Source organism: Dendropsophus ebraccatus, chromosome 13 (genome assembly GCF_027789765.1).
Source record: "Dendropsophus ebraccatus isolate aDenEbr1 chromosome 13, aDenEbr1.pat, whole genome shotgun sequence".
NCBI classification, from domain to species: domain Eukaryota; kingdom Metazoa; phylum Chordata; class Amphibia; order Anura; family Hylidae; genus Dendropsophus; species Dendropsophus ebraccatus.
Window position 1 is genome coordinate 10,800,056 of NC_091466.1, and position 14,153 is coordinate 10,814,208.

At 49.0% G+C, this 14,153-nt stretch overlaps 1 long non-coding RNA gene across 1 annotated transcript; it reads left to right on the top strand.

Moving 5' to 3' along the window:
* The first annotated feature begins 303 nt into the window (after positions 1-303).
* Positions 304-6,142, top strand: LOC138771262 (uncharacterized). Its single transcript, XR_011359583.1, has 3 exons — positions 304-379; positions 1,023-1,048; positions 5,979-6,142. It is a non-coding gene; the product is annotated as an uncharacterized lncRNA (long non-coding RNA).
* The last annotated feature ends 8,011 nt before the right edge of the window (positions 6,143-14,153 follow it).

Genomic DNA, 14,153 nt, shown 5'->3' on the forward strand with positions numbered 1-14,153 from the left:
GGGCAGAGATGGCAGCAGAGAGCACTGTGTCAGACTGGAGAGAATACACAGCCACTTCCTGCAGGACATACAGCAGCTGATAAGTACTGGAAGACGAGAGATTTTTTTTTTTTTTATAGAAGCAAATTAGAAATCTCTGGCACTTTCTGGCACCAGTTAATTTGAAAGATGTTTTTTTTCTTTTTCCGGTGAACTACCCCTTTAACTAGCCAGAATTGGCCAAATGTTTACATGATGTCTCTGGTGGTCGGTCCACCAACCAATAACCTCCACTTACTCAATACTAACTGAACTGCTTCCTTTTCAGCATCTGATAATGAAAGTTCTGCACAAGGTGACATCAATTACATGGTTCTTGACATGACTCGGAGACCACAAAGTAAGTATTTTTCAGAAATATTTATCTACCAAACTCTATAATTGTGTTAATATAATGCATGAGGTCAGCATTTCCTGTACATAAGGATGAAGGTAATGGTGGCTTTACTGTATTACTTTGTTGGACATTGCTTATCGATACATAAGTTTAAATAGATTTGTAATTTAATTCTATTAGAAAATCCCTAGTCTTCCAGTACTTATGAGCTGCTGAATGTCCTGTAGGAAGTGGTGTATTCTCTCCAGTCTGACACAGTGCTCTCTGCTGCCACCTCTGTCCATGTCAGGAACTGTCCAGAGCAGCAGCAAATCCCCATAGAAAACCCCAACTGTTCTGGACAGTTCCTGACATGGACAGAGGTGGCAGCAGAGAGCACTGTGTCAGACTGGAGAGAATACACCACTTCCTGCAGGACATACAGCAGCTGGGAAGTATGGGAAGATTCGAGATTGTTTTTTCCTACACAACTAAACAATGACCACTAAAGCTAATGAAGAGGTATTGTCTGTAGGACGTATATATATAATATATATATATATATATATACTCCTGTGTATAGTGAATATGTACCAGTTACCTAAACGTCCTACATATATATAACAAAAAGAAAAACATTCTTACTTTTATATTGGTTATTTTCTAGATTATTTTCCTAAAGACAATGGATCTGTAAGTATACACACCACTAAGCTGTATATTCTAAAATAAATGAAACTTTTTATTTTTTAAAACCACAAGCTTAGACCGCAGAAATTCACAAATAACATGTTGGATACCTGCAGCCAACACTAGAGGGAGCTCAGGAGTTTACTATGTACTTTTTTGGGGAGGTTAAAGGGCGTCATCTCCCTGTGTAATCAGCCGGTGAGCGAGCAAACTCTTAGGGCCCTATTACACGGAACGATAATTATCGGCCCGCTCAGGCCGATTATCGCTCCATCATCGGCTGATCATTGATTTAGGTTTGGACCTATAATTGTCGGGCACCGATTGCGCATTGCTACCTGTAATAGCGATGCGTGGATGGCGGCTGACGATTTGCAAAGTGCATACATTACCTATCCAGGCTGCAGGCCTCCTCTTTTGGTCTGCTTCTCCCCGGGTCCCGCTCGCTGCAGCTTCAGAGCGGCCTGTGTCAGCTGACAGACCGCTTAGCCAATCACTGACCAGGACCACCATGGCCAGTGATTGGCTGAGCGGCCTGTCAGCTGATTCAGGCTGCTCTGAAGCTGCTGCAGCGGGACCCAGGAAGAAGCAGACCAAAAGAGGAGGCCTGCAGCCATAAAGTTTAAGCCAGGGCTGCAAGGACATCGGTAATGACGTCTGTGCAGCCTTTGTTAAACGATTATTGGGCCGAGTAGTAGGCTCAGTAAACGAGCGCCGATCTACCCCATGTAATAGTACTGGCCCTTTAAATCTGAGACAGCCGGCGCGCGCGCGCCCTAGGAGGCGGGGATGCGCGCGGGCCGGCCGGCACAGACGGAGACAGGAGCGGAGGAGAGGTGAGGCGCCCCCAGGGGCCGACCTAGCAGCAGCGCCGGGTCCCTGCACAAGGCCGTGACAGTACCCCCCCCTTTGGCCTCCCCCTCTTTCTTGCCTGCAGATGGAGGCATCAGGCAAGTCTTGGTATTCCGCCGGTAGGCCGGACAAAGACTTGGCGGGCTCGGGTGACAACATAGAGTACTTGGGCTGAGGTGACCTCAGACACTGGTTGGAACAGTCCTGACCCCAACTGAGAATCTTCCCGGTTCTCCAGTCCAGCTTAGGGGCATGTAATTGCAGCCAAGGGAGTCCCAGGAGGATGGTGGAAGAAGAATGGGGCAGGACGTAGAAGGAGATCTTTTCCAGATGTGAAGTGCCCACCTGGAGGACTAGAGGTGCGGTCTGGTAGTGCACATGATCAGTAAGAATCTCGCCCGTGACCGAGGAGATAGTCAGGGGTCTGGCTAGTGGGGTCACGGGTAGCCGCCATCTCTGGACCAATGTAGCTGCAATAAAATTGCCTGCTGACCCAGAATCGAGAAAGGCAGTAGTCTGGAGAGTTTGTCCTGAGGGTGTCTGGATGGAAACTGGCACTGACAACTTTGGAGAGGTGGCATTCACACTCAGGGAGACCTCTCCCACCGGACCTAGGTGCTGGAGTTTCCCGGACGCTTGAGGACGTTGGGGACATCTCAGCCGAAAGTGATCCGAACCACCGCAGTAGAGGCAGAGATTCAGCTCCAGACGACGAATTCTTTCATCAGGCGTCAGGTAAGCCCGTTCCACCTGCATAGGAATCTCAGGAGTCGACTGGGACTCCGGAACGTCAGGATTCTGGAAGACCGGCGCCAGCTGGTGATGGCGACGGGACAGGCCTAGTCGCCGTTCATGCCAGACCTCCTCCTCTCTCTCAGAAAAACGAGTATCGACCCTGGTGGCCAGTAGGATGAGTTCGTTCAGGGAGGTAGGTAGGTCTCGGGCGGAAAGCACGTCTCTCACCCGACTGGACAGGCCCTTCTTGAAGGTGGCTATTAGAGCGGCCTCATTCCAGTCTAATTCTGCCGCCAGGGTACGGAACTGGATGGCGTAGTCACCAACAGAGGAAGTTCCTTGGGATAGGTTGAGGAGAGCAGTCTCAGCCGAAGACGCACGGGCAGCTTCCTCAAAGACAGAGCGGAACTCGGCCAGGAAAATTCGGAGATTAGCAGCTACAGGATCATCACGGTCCCACAGTGGTGTGGCCCAGGCCAGAGCTCTACCTTCCAATAGGCTGATGATGAAAGCCACTTTAGAGCGCTCGGTGGCAAACTGACTGCTTAGAAGTTCGATATGCATGGTGCATTGGGTCAGGAATCCTCTGCACAACTTGGAGTCACCAGAGTATTTGCTTGGGAGAGCCAGTCGGAGTGTAGAAAAAGCAGCAGGAGGTGGTGAGCGCTGGGCTGTAGTATGCTGCTGTAAGGCGGCAGTGAGTTGCTGGATCTGCTGCGACTGTTGCTGGATTTGTTGCGCCTGTTGGGCGACCACTCGGGCTATGTCACGGATATCAGGCACCTCGCCGGGATCCATGGTTGGAGCCTACTGTAACGCCCGGAGTAGTGGATCCACTGGACCGTCACCAGCGATGGCACTAACCTCACCAGGGAGCGGAGTCTAAGGGGCCGCTGGTTTTCACCAGAGCCCGCCGCAAGGCGGGATGGACTTGCTGCGGCAGGCGACCCCCAGGTCGCTACCCCTGGCTTGGTTGCTAGTGACGGCAGGCGAGGCGTGGCAGGAGCAGTAGGCAGGAGATGGTGCTGGCAGAGGTCTGTAGACGTAACCGCAGGTGACAAGCTGAACACAGGAGCAGTGGTGTAACAGGGGAGCAGGAACCAGGAACAAGGACTAGGGACCAGGTAGCGGATAGGAATCAGGAACAGGGACTAGGGACAAGGACTGGAGACAGGAACAAGGAACAGGGACTAAGGTCAGGAACAACAGGGGGCTGGGCCAAACGCTATGGGAAGCATGTAGAGGCTCCAACGCGAGGGACAGGGCACGCTGGGATTTATAGGAAGTGATTGGGTGCAATTACCAATTAGGGGCGGACTGGCCCTTTAAATCTGAGACAGCCGGCGCGCGCCCTAGGAGGCGGGGACGCGCGCGCCGGCCGGCACAGACGGAGACAGGAGCGGAGGAGAGGTGAGGCGCCCCCAGGGGCCGACCTAGCAGCAGCGCCGGGTCCCTGCACAAGGACCCCGGCGGCTGCATGGAGCAGGAGGAGGTCGCGGCGGCCCGGAACACGGGACGCCGCCGCGGCCGTGACAGATGTCCAAGTCACAATGAAGCGCCCTTCCCCTCCTCACCTTCTAAGAGCCATAAAGCTTTTCTTTTTCCACCTACACGGCTGGTTTGGGGGCTCATTTTTTTGCGGCACGTTCTCTAGATTTTATTGGTAAAATTATGACCACTTTTTATAAAAAATTTTTAGATATAATATTTTTTTTTTTGAAAAACAGCAATTCTGGTCCTTTTTTCCCCTTTTCTTGTTTACACAGTTCACCGTGCGGGAAAAATATTGTGATATTTTAATAGATCAGAGAATTCCACACTCTGATATATATATGTTTATTTATTTTTTTCAAATATTATATTATGTTTTTATAATGGGCAAGGAGGTCATTTAAACTTTTATTGGGGGTTTACTTTATAAAGATTTAAAAAAATATTTATTTTTAAAACTTTTGTAATACTTTTTTTTACAGTTTAAAGTGACACTGTCACCCCCAATAATCATTTTTCAATCTTTACAGGTGTGTGTAACCCGCCTATATCTCTCTGCATACCTGTAACTATTTTTCAGTTTCATGAGGTGGCTTACCCTGAAATTGTAATTTGGCCGAGTATCTTCTAGCGCCACTGGGCGGGGCTTGGTCCCTGAAGCGCCACATAGCCCCGCCCATTACATTGCCGTTGGCCCCGCCCCCTTGGGCTCCGTTTTGAGGCCTCCGTGACGTGCGCGTCCACAACTCCCGACGTCTTCCGCGTTCGGGAGCATCATGTGGCGCGCAGGCGCAGAAGGTGACCGCCGGGTCACCCACAGCCGGGCTGTGCGTGCGATCGCACAGCCCGCCGATTACACCGGCCGCACCGTCCCTTGTTGTGTGGGACTCTCCGGAGGCCTCGCTGCGGCTGTGAAACCCTCCTCACAGCCAGCAGCGAGGCGCAGACATAGTGCGCAGGCGCACTGCGGCGGTCCTTTTCGGCGCATGCGCAGTGCGCGGCGGTCTCCGCAGTGCGCCTGCGCACTATGTCTGCGCCTCGCTGCTGGCTGTGAGGAGGGTTTCACAGCCGCAGCGAGGCCTCCGGAGAGTCCCACACAACAAGGGACGGTGCGGCCGGTGTAATCGGCAGGCTGTGCGATCGCACGCACAGCCCGGCTGTGGGTGACCCGGCGGTCACCTTCTGCACCTGCGCGCCACATGACGCTCCCGCACGCGGAAGACGGCAGGAGATGTGGACGCGCACGTCAAGGAGGCCTCAAAACGGAGCCCAAGGGGGCGGGGTCAACGGCGCTGTAATGGGCGGGGCTATGTGGCGCTTCAGGGACCAAGCCCCGCCCAGTGGCGCTAGAAGATACTCGGCCAAATTACAATTTCAGGGTAAGCCACCTCATGAAACTGAAAAATAGTTACAGGTATGCAGAGAGATATAGGCGGGTTACACACACCTGTAAAGATTGAAAAATGATTATTGGGGGTGACAGTGTCACTTTAAATTAAAATATGCAATCTTTAGAGTGCATATACTGATCAATGCTATGTCATTACATAGCACTGATCAGTACTATGAGCGATCTGTACATAGAGTCTGCCTAGGAGCAAACTCTATGTACAGATCGCCGATCCATCAGGATTGAGGTCAGTGATCAGGACCCCCGCAGCCATAAAATAATCTTCTGTCGGCACGTCCCTCCGTGTAATTCTATATGTGATAAGCGCCTGATGGCTTAAAGCCTAGTGATGTCCGTGCAGCCCTGGCCGTGCGATTATTGAGTGCAGATCTAGCATTCTTGGATCCTTTATTCCTGCATCTCTGCCTAGCTCACTTGGCTAATAAATGATTTTCCCCCTTTTAGACTGTCGTCTATGCTGTAGTAAAGTCCAAGGCTCAACACCAAGTCAAGGCACCTGAATAATGGTCTGATACTTCAACCAACATTTATCAGGACATCAGCTCCGACCGAGGAAATCATCTCCAGATGGGACCATGAAGAATAACACGCACCTCAATAAACCTTCAGGGAGTGTAAAGTAGATCTGGCTCAGTTGCCCCTAGCAACCAATCAGATTCCACCTTTCATTTTCCAAGGAATCTGTGAGGAATGAAAAGTGGAATCTGATTGGTTGCTAGGGGCAACTGAGCATGTTCTACTTTACACCCTCCCATGTGTATATTAGTAAAATGTTCCCACAATGTCTTTTTTACAGCCAACCTAAAAGACTGCCGCCAAAAAGGCCAAAAAAAGACGGTGTGTGAATATTGACTTTATTACACCCATGACACCAAAGACCCATGACAAAACCCCTATTCATCCTCTATTCCACTTGTAACTTTTTTAGAACCATAGAAAAACGGGAATATATTTAAAGTGATCGTGTGATAAATGATTAAAATCGCATCGAAGTGTAAGAACGACATAAAATACTGCTCCTATATGACTGGAACGTAGAAGTTTCAGATAAGCTCCACCTAACAAGTGGTTAAAGTACTGAAGAGTAAAAACACAGTCATACTATGTTCCCACTATGTCTTTTTCTGGCCATATTTACTCCAACCTTTTGGACAGCGTTAGTTTTTGAGGCCAAAAAAAGGCTGGTATTTGCAGAATACAGCCGTTATTTTGCCTCAAAATGATGGCCATCTGTAAAGACCACTAAAATACGGCCACAAAAAACTTAGTGGGACATAGCCCAAAACTGTTCTACTCTTTCCTCCACTGGGATCACACAAAGCCTGGTAAGGACTGACAATATGTACGTATATATTACATATATGGGGGCTCGTTCAGTGTTTTATTTGCTCATCATGCTGTTTCTCTATTATAATAAATATACAGATATAGTATACTTGGCCTATGTATTGTTCAGTCCCCAGAGGTGGATTAACTTTACCATAGGCCCTGGGCTGTTCACTGGAGCGGGAGTATATGCTCCTGCGGGGCGGGCTGCAGACAGACTCGCGGCAGGATGTGCATCCTGCTGCGAGTTTGTCTGCCCATAGGGGGTACAGGGGAGGGACCCGCAGCGGGTCTCGCTGTGAATTTGCAGCGAGAAACTCGCTGTGGATCCGCCAAGTGTGTTTGTACCCTAAGGCTCAGTTATTGAAGGTGTATGGCCACCTTTAGTCACAGTCAGTTCAGAAGGTGGCGTGCCGGAATTGCTGCTAGTGTCGTAAAGGGCTGACACACAACTAGTTATATGCATTGTTTTTATAAATTATTGCTATATTAGAACCAAATATTACATCCACACAGTGTTAAAGGGGTAGTGCGGCGCTAAACAATTATTCACTAAATAACACACATCACAAAGTTATACAACTTTGTAATGTATGTTATGTATGTGAATGGCCCCCTTCCCCGTGTTCCCCCCACCCACGCTAGACCCGGAAGTGTAGTGCTCTATACTCACCTGATCCGTGTCGACCCCCGTCCGCCATCTTGTGATAATGATGTCATCTTGGGGAGGCTGGCCGAACCTCTCCAACCTCTGCCGCGTCATCAGCTGCTCAGCCGCGATTGACTGAGTACAGTTATGCTCAGCCAATCGCGGCTGAGCAGCTGATGACGCGGCAGAGGGGGGCTGGCACGAGGGACAGTCGGAGCGGACCGGCCTCCCGAAGATGACATCATTGTCACAAGATGGCGGACGGGGGTCGACACGGATCAGGTGAGTATAGAGCACTACACTTACGGGTCTAGCGTGGGTGGGGGGAATACGGGAAAGGGGGCCATTCACTAACATAAGTTGTATAAGTTTGTAATGTGTGTTATTTAGTGAATAATTGTTTAGCGCCGCACTACCCCTTTCAATAGTACCTCCACACTGCTACTGAAGAAAACGCACTATACAATGACCAATATTTCTGCCATAGAGAGACCACTGCAATTATATACACACTATATACTGACGAGTATTACCACCATAGAGCGACTGCCACATAATGACTCTATATACACACTATATACTGACGAGTATTACCACCACAGAGCGACTGCCACATAATGACTCTATATACACACTATATACTGACGAGTATTACCACCACAGAGCGACTGCCACATAATGACTCTATATACACACTATATACTGACGTGTATTACCACCACAGAGCGACTGCCACATAATGACTCTATATACACACTATATACTGACGTGTATTACCGCCACATAATGACTGAATACCACCTTATGGTTCCTGAATAAAATACAGACTTGCCTTAGTGACATCATATGCCAATCACCGGCCTCAGTGGTCATATGCAGCAATTACATATGACTGATGAGGCCCAGAGAGTGGGCCCCATCCAGCATCGGACTGGGCCACTGGAGGACCAGAGGATCCTCCGGCAGGCCCCGGTCCCCACGCTGATACGGCGCACTGACTGTCGGGCGGCAGGGCCCCCCGAAGTCATACAGTGCTGCCGCAGGCCCCCCTTGCCGCACTCTTGTGACCGCAAGCAGTGTCTTGCTTGCAGTCACAAGAGGCAATCCAGCCCCCAGCTGATGCTGCGCTCCCTGGGGGGTGTCCCGCATCGGCCCGGCGCACTCATTAGGAAGCTCTGTGTGTGCCGAAGGCCGGAACTTCCGGTACAAGCGAGCGCGTATTAGAGATTCTCGCTGTACCGGAAGTACAGAGCTTCCTGATGCGTGCGCCGGGTGGGTGCCGGACAGGGAGTGTCAGCTGGGGATGAAGAGAAGAAGACAGCCGGCGGGGGAGCGAGTGGTTAGGTGAGCTGTTTTTTTATTACTTTTTATCTGCACTGGGGGGCAACTATGGGGGGGATATCAGGGGGGACATCTATAAGGGGGCTAATGGGGGCCGGTCATCTATAAGGGGGATATGGGGGGGACATCTATAAGGGGGCTATCAGGGGGGCATCTATAAGGGGGCTATCAGGGGGGAATCTATAAGGGGGCTAAAAAAGGAGGACATTTATAAAGGGGGTCACATAGAGTCAGCCTACCCACTTAATGAGGGTGTAAAGGGGCCAATATAGATGTGCAGTTAGTATAGAGATGAGGATGGTGTCGGAGTGAGGAGCCTAATATGTCTGTCTGGCAGATTCTGTGGATTTGTGGCTCGGAGAAGTTCTCATAACGGCCCAGGGGAGATGGAGAAGAAGATGAAAAGGGAAGAACTCCAATCAGAGAAGACGTCCCTTGTGAGTCACCAGATGTAACTGCACTGTAATGTATATGGTGTATAGAGCCTGTGTAGAGCTGGGTCTGCCTCTATATGACTGGATGAGGTGATAGTGATCTGTGTACAGTTGATGTTATTCAGTAGCATTAGTCAGCATGTGGTGGTGTTAGTCAGTATGTGGGGGTATTAGTCAGTAGCAGTGGTGGTGTTAGTCAGCATGTGGGGGTATTATTTGTATCTTGTTATCTGGTACTGTGTTTATTGGTTTTAGTATAAAGGATTTGGTCAGTAAGGGTCCTATTACACCAACAGATTATCTGACAGATTTTTTTTTAAGCCAAAGCCAGGAATGGATTTGAAAAGAGGAGAAATCTCAGTCTTTCCTTTTTTTTACCTGTTCGCTGTGTATAGTCCATTCCTGGCTTTGGCTCCAAAAAATCTGTCAGATTATCTGTTGATGTAATAGGGCCTAACAGTATGGCGGTAATATGTATCGTGATAATATTTCCTTCCTATATACTGGTATTATTGGTAATATCGGTCTTGATATATATCAATAGCATCGCTTGGTCATTAGTAACTGCACTGTAATCACTTACATAGTGTGCAGGGCATGTGTACCATTGGTACACTAGTGCCATCATAATTAATCCAGATGCTGGGAGCTCCCAGGTCCAGTCCCCAGAACAGTGTGACAGTATGGTCATAATATGGTAGGGGGAGATGTTTTTGTTCTATCCCCTATTAGAGATGTTCTTGGGTCACCTCCCTACACTGAGCCCCCACAGATCTATGTATTCTTATATGCCACAAAGCATCCAGTGTATGATGCACCTAGGGCCCAACTACAACAGCTGCAGGCACTACAACTCCCAGCATGTACTGACAGTCTGCAGCCCTCAGGATATGCTGGGAGTTGTAGTACAGTGTAGACAGATGTATTGCTGGACCTTCAGGGCTGATGGTTGTCACCCACAGATTGCAGCCACCAGGAGACTCTGCACACAGTGATTTATTAAACGGTTGTCCACTCAGAAACTACAACTCCCAGCATACCCTGAGAGCTGTATAAATGTAGGGTATTCTGAGATTTGTCACAGATACAAATGAATCCAGGAAAGGACGGGGTCAGCATGTCGTGGTGGGCCCCAAGGATCATTTCCTCTGGTGGGCCCCAGGTACCCCAGTCCGACACTGGCCCCATCTGTGCCCTTAAATAATATATAAGACCCCTCTGAGCCCCCCAAAAAGTAGATATCCTCCTGTAATTTCTCTGGTAGTTACCCCCACCCCAAGTAGACAGTATCCACCCATTCAGGCATACCCCAGTATAGGTAATCTCCCTGTATGTCATATCCCCCAATATAGGAGGCATCCCCTTCTCTAGCAGATAGTAGCTCAGCTCTTTTAGGCATCCCCCACCATCACCACCACCTTCCCCCAGTGTAGACTCCCCCACTGTGAGTTAGCCTCTTCCCCTGTGGGGACAGTTGGGGGATATTAGGGGGGGGGGTACTGTATCATGCAGAATCCCCTCCCAATATACTGTTCACTGAATGGGGGAGGGGTACCTGTATGATACAGTACACCCCTCCACCATATATTGTTCAGGGCCAGGTTCCCATATATACAGAGGGGCAGGGTTTCTGTATGGGCACCAGGCCCTGAACAGGGAGCACAGTATCATGCTGGATACCCCACCCCACTGTATATTGTTCATTAGGCTCTGCACACTCTATGGGGAGGTTGGTGGCTGTATGATAAAAGCCCCCGAGGCTCTGCCCATCCACCGCCAAAAGGCCCCCCCCCCCCGCAATTTTAGGCTCCGCCCCCATTCCCCCACCCATGAATGCTATCAACCCCCCTTTGTTTACCTGCCCTTGCCTGGCGCCCTCCTCCTCCTCTTCTCCAGGGGCTCACAGCAGATGGTCCTGCAGGAGGGACGGCCCTCTTCTCTGGGCTGTCCCAGCCGCTCGGCTCCTTGCTTCATTTGTGGAGCACGGGAGCTGCTTGTGCCGCTCTTCTCCTCTTATGAAGGAAGGAGCTGTATAACAGTGGAAGGGGGCTCCCTAGGGGGTGGGGGCCCTGGGCAATTGCCCAGTTTGCCCCCCCCATAATGCTGGCCTTGACACCACCAAAAATATAAGTCTTTTTGGGTGGCCATGAGCCCCCCAGGAGCTCAGGGCCCCGGGCCAAAAAGGACCTATTATAATCCACTACTGTTCAGTCCATCTATTGTTATCTACTAACCACCAACGTTCCCTTTAAGCTGCTCACTGCCTCCAGCCACCCGTTTAGCCCGAGATCTCTGGGCGGCGGCTCGCAAAGAACACTGTATCTTCGTCCTCTTCTGGACACAGATACAGATAGAATGGCGGTGCTGACACCAACGTTCCCTTGAAGCGCTTGTAGTTAAATGTACAAACTGCCAGATCAGTCACCAGACTGCAGTCACTAGAGGTCGCTCTTCCCCGGGGTCCGGCGCCGCTTGAGTGACGTCACCCGGGTGCTGCTTGAAGAGAAGAGCAGAGGGAAGGAGACATGGAGGCTGGAGCCAGTGAGTATAGAGGTCTTTCTTTTTTTTTCTATGGCAAACAGTGCCTACATCAAGTGCGGGGGGCTGGGCTGCCGGGGGGCAACCACCTGAAGGAGGACTACCTACATGAGCCTAACATTTCCTGGGGCATTAGCTGTAGTGGCTTGCTGGGGGAGTACCTACAGGGGCCTAACATTTACTGGGATACTACCTACATAGGCATAACATTTACTGGGGTACTACCTACAGGGGCCTAACATTTACTGGGGTACTACCTACATGGGCATAACATTTACTGGGGTACTACCTACATGGGCATAACATTTACTGGGGTACTACCTACATGGGCATAACATTTACTGGGGTACTACCTACAGGGGCCTAACATTTACTAGGGTACTACCTACATGGGCATAACATTTACTGGGGTACTAACTACATGGGCATAACATTTACTGGGGTACTACCTACAGGGGCATAACATTTACTGGGGTACTACCTACATGGGCATAACATTTACTGGGGTACTAACTACATGGGCATAACATTTACTGGGGTACTAACTACAGGGGCATTATATTTACTGGGGTACTAACTACATGGGCATAACATTTACTGGGGTACTACCTACAGAGGCATAATATTTACAGGGGGCTACCTACAGGGGCATAACATTTACAGGGGGCTACCTACAGGGGCATAAGATGTACTGGGGTACTAACTACAGGGGCAGAACATTTACAGGGGGCTTCCTACAGGGGTATAACATTTACTGAGGGACCCACTACACAGGGCTACATGGAGGCACAAAGGGATTTAAAGGGGCACAAAGGGATTGAAAAAGTACCTGTCAGGACAGATGCTGCCAGACTAGCGGCAACATCAAATCCTAATCCGGTTGTTTGACGTGAGCTGTTCTACCAGATTTAATTTGCTCTGCTACATTCACTTAGACCATGGTACCGAAGTTTCTGCGTCAAGTTTTTGATTTGCCCAACTTTGCCTGACCATTGCTCAGCTCTCTTACCATTCCGCTCAGCTGTGGCTGAAGCTTATGGTGGTTTTACACGGAACGATTTATCATTCGATGATAACGATCGAATTCGAACGATAATCATACGTGTAAATGCAGCGAGCGATCAAGCGACGAGTGAGAAATCGTTCATTTTGATCTTTCAGCATGTTCTCAAATCGTCGTTGATCGTTCGCAAAAAATTCGCAGATCGTTCCGTGTAAACAGTCTTTCAATGATTTCACCTATGTGTGAGATAGGCTTAAGCGATCGCATAACGATTTTTCCGTACAAAGTATTGTTCCTTCTAAACGCTGATCTTTATTAAAAAAACATTGTTCATTCAAAATCGTTTATCGTGCGATCGGGCGAATTATCGCTCCGTGTAAAACCACCATTAGAGGGAACATTGCTCCTGGTTCCTCTGTTCTAGAGATGCTGAGTAGGTTTTGTTCCCCCATGTATTGTATATTCTTTTATACAGTACACAGAGGGGTGACACTATTGGAAGGGTGTGATGTGGGTCTGCCTTATGTCCAGCGATCAGACCTTATTCCTGGAATGAATGGAAAATCATGAAATACATTAAAATAAAAATACATTTATTTTGGTAACTCTTTAGAAAGGCTATGTTTCCATTGTACAGCCCTATGTGTGGCTCATAGAGTATAGACACCATATAAAGGCACCATCCAACCTCAGTCCGGCCCTGATCACGGATTCTGTGGTCGGTCACACATCTATTTATATAGAAGTTATCATTTTTTTAATAACTATTTCGCAATTTCTCCTTCCTTATAATATAGAGGAGGATACTGGCAGACACCACTTCTCCTTATACTCGGCAGCATCATCTCCATCCATCATGTCCACAGAGACGTCGCTGTTATTACTCTGTAAGTACAATCATCTTCATGTCTATCCGTCTCTGATGGGGAATCATTAGAGGGATCAATAATGTCATATAAATAGCGGGTAATACTACAAGTTACCGCCCAAGTCTCCCATCATATGTCCCTCTATACGGCTGTGCACAGGGTGTAGTGTCGCCATATAACTCCATTACTATACAAGTCACTGTCTATTGTGCTGATCTGGTTACTTAGAAATGAAGGGATTGAGGAGATCAGTATAATTCCCATGACTGCACTTTGCTGATCATTGTATCAGTCTCATAGACTTTGGCCACGTCGTGGTCTAATTAGGGGACAATCACATAGAACATAGAGACGTGCGGCCATGTTATCGCATCCTCGCCAACAGAGACCTGTAGACTTCAGAAATATTTGGTGGATTCTAGATTCTAGAGGAAATTTTTCTTCATTTTTTTTGTGGGA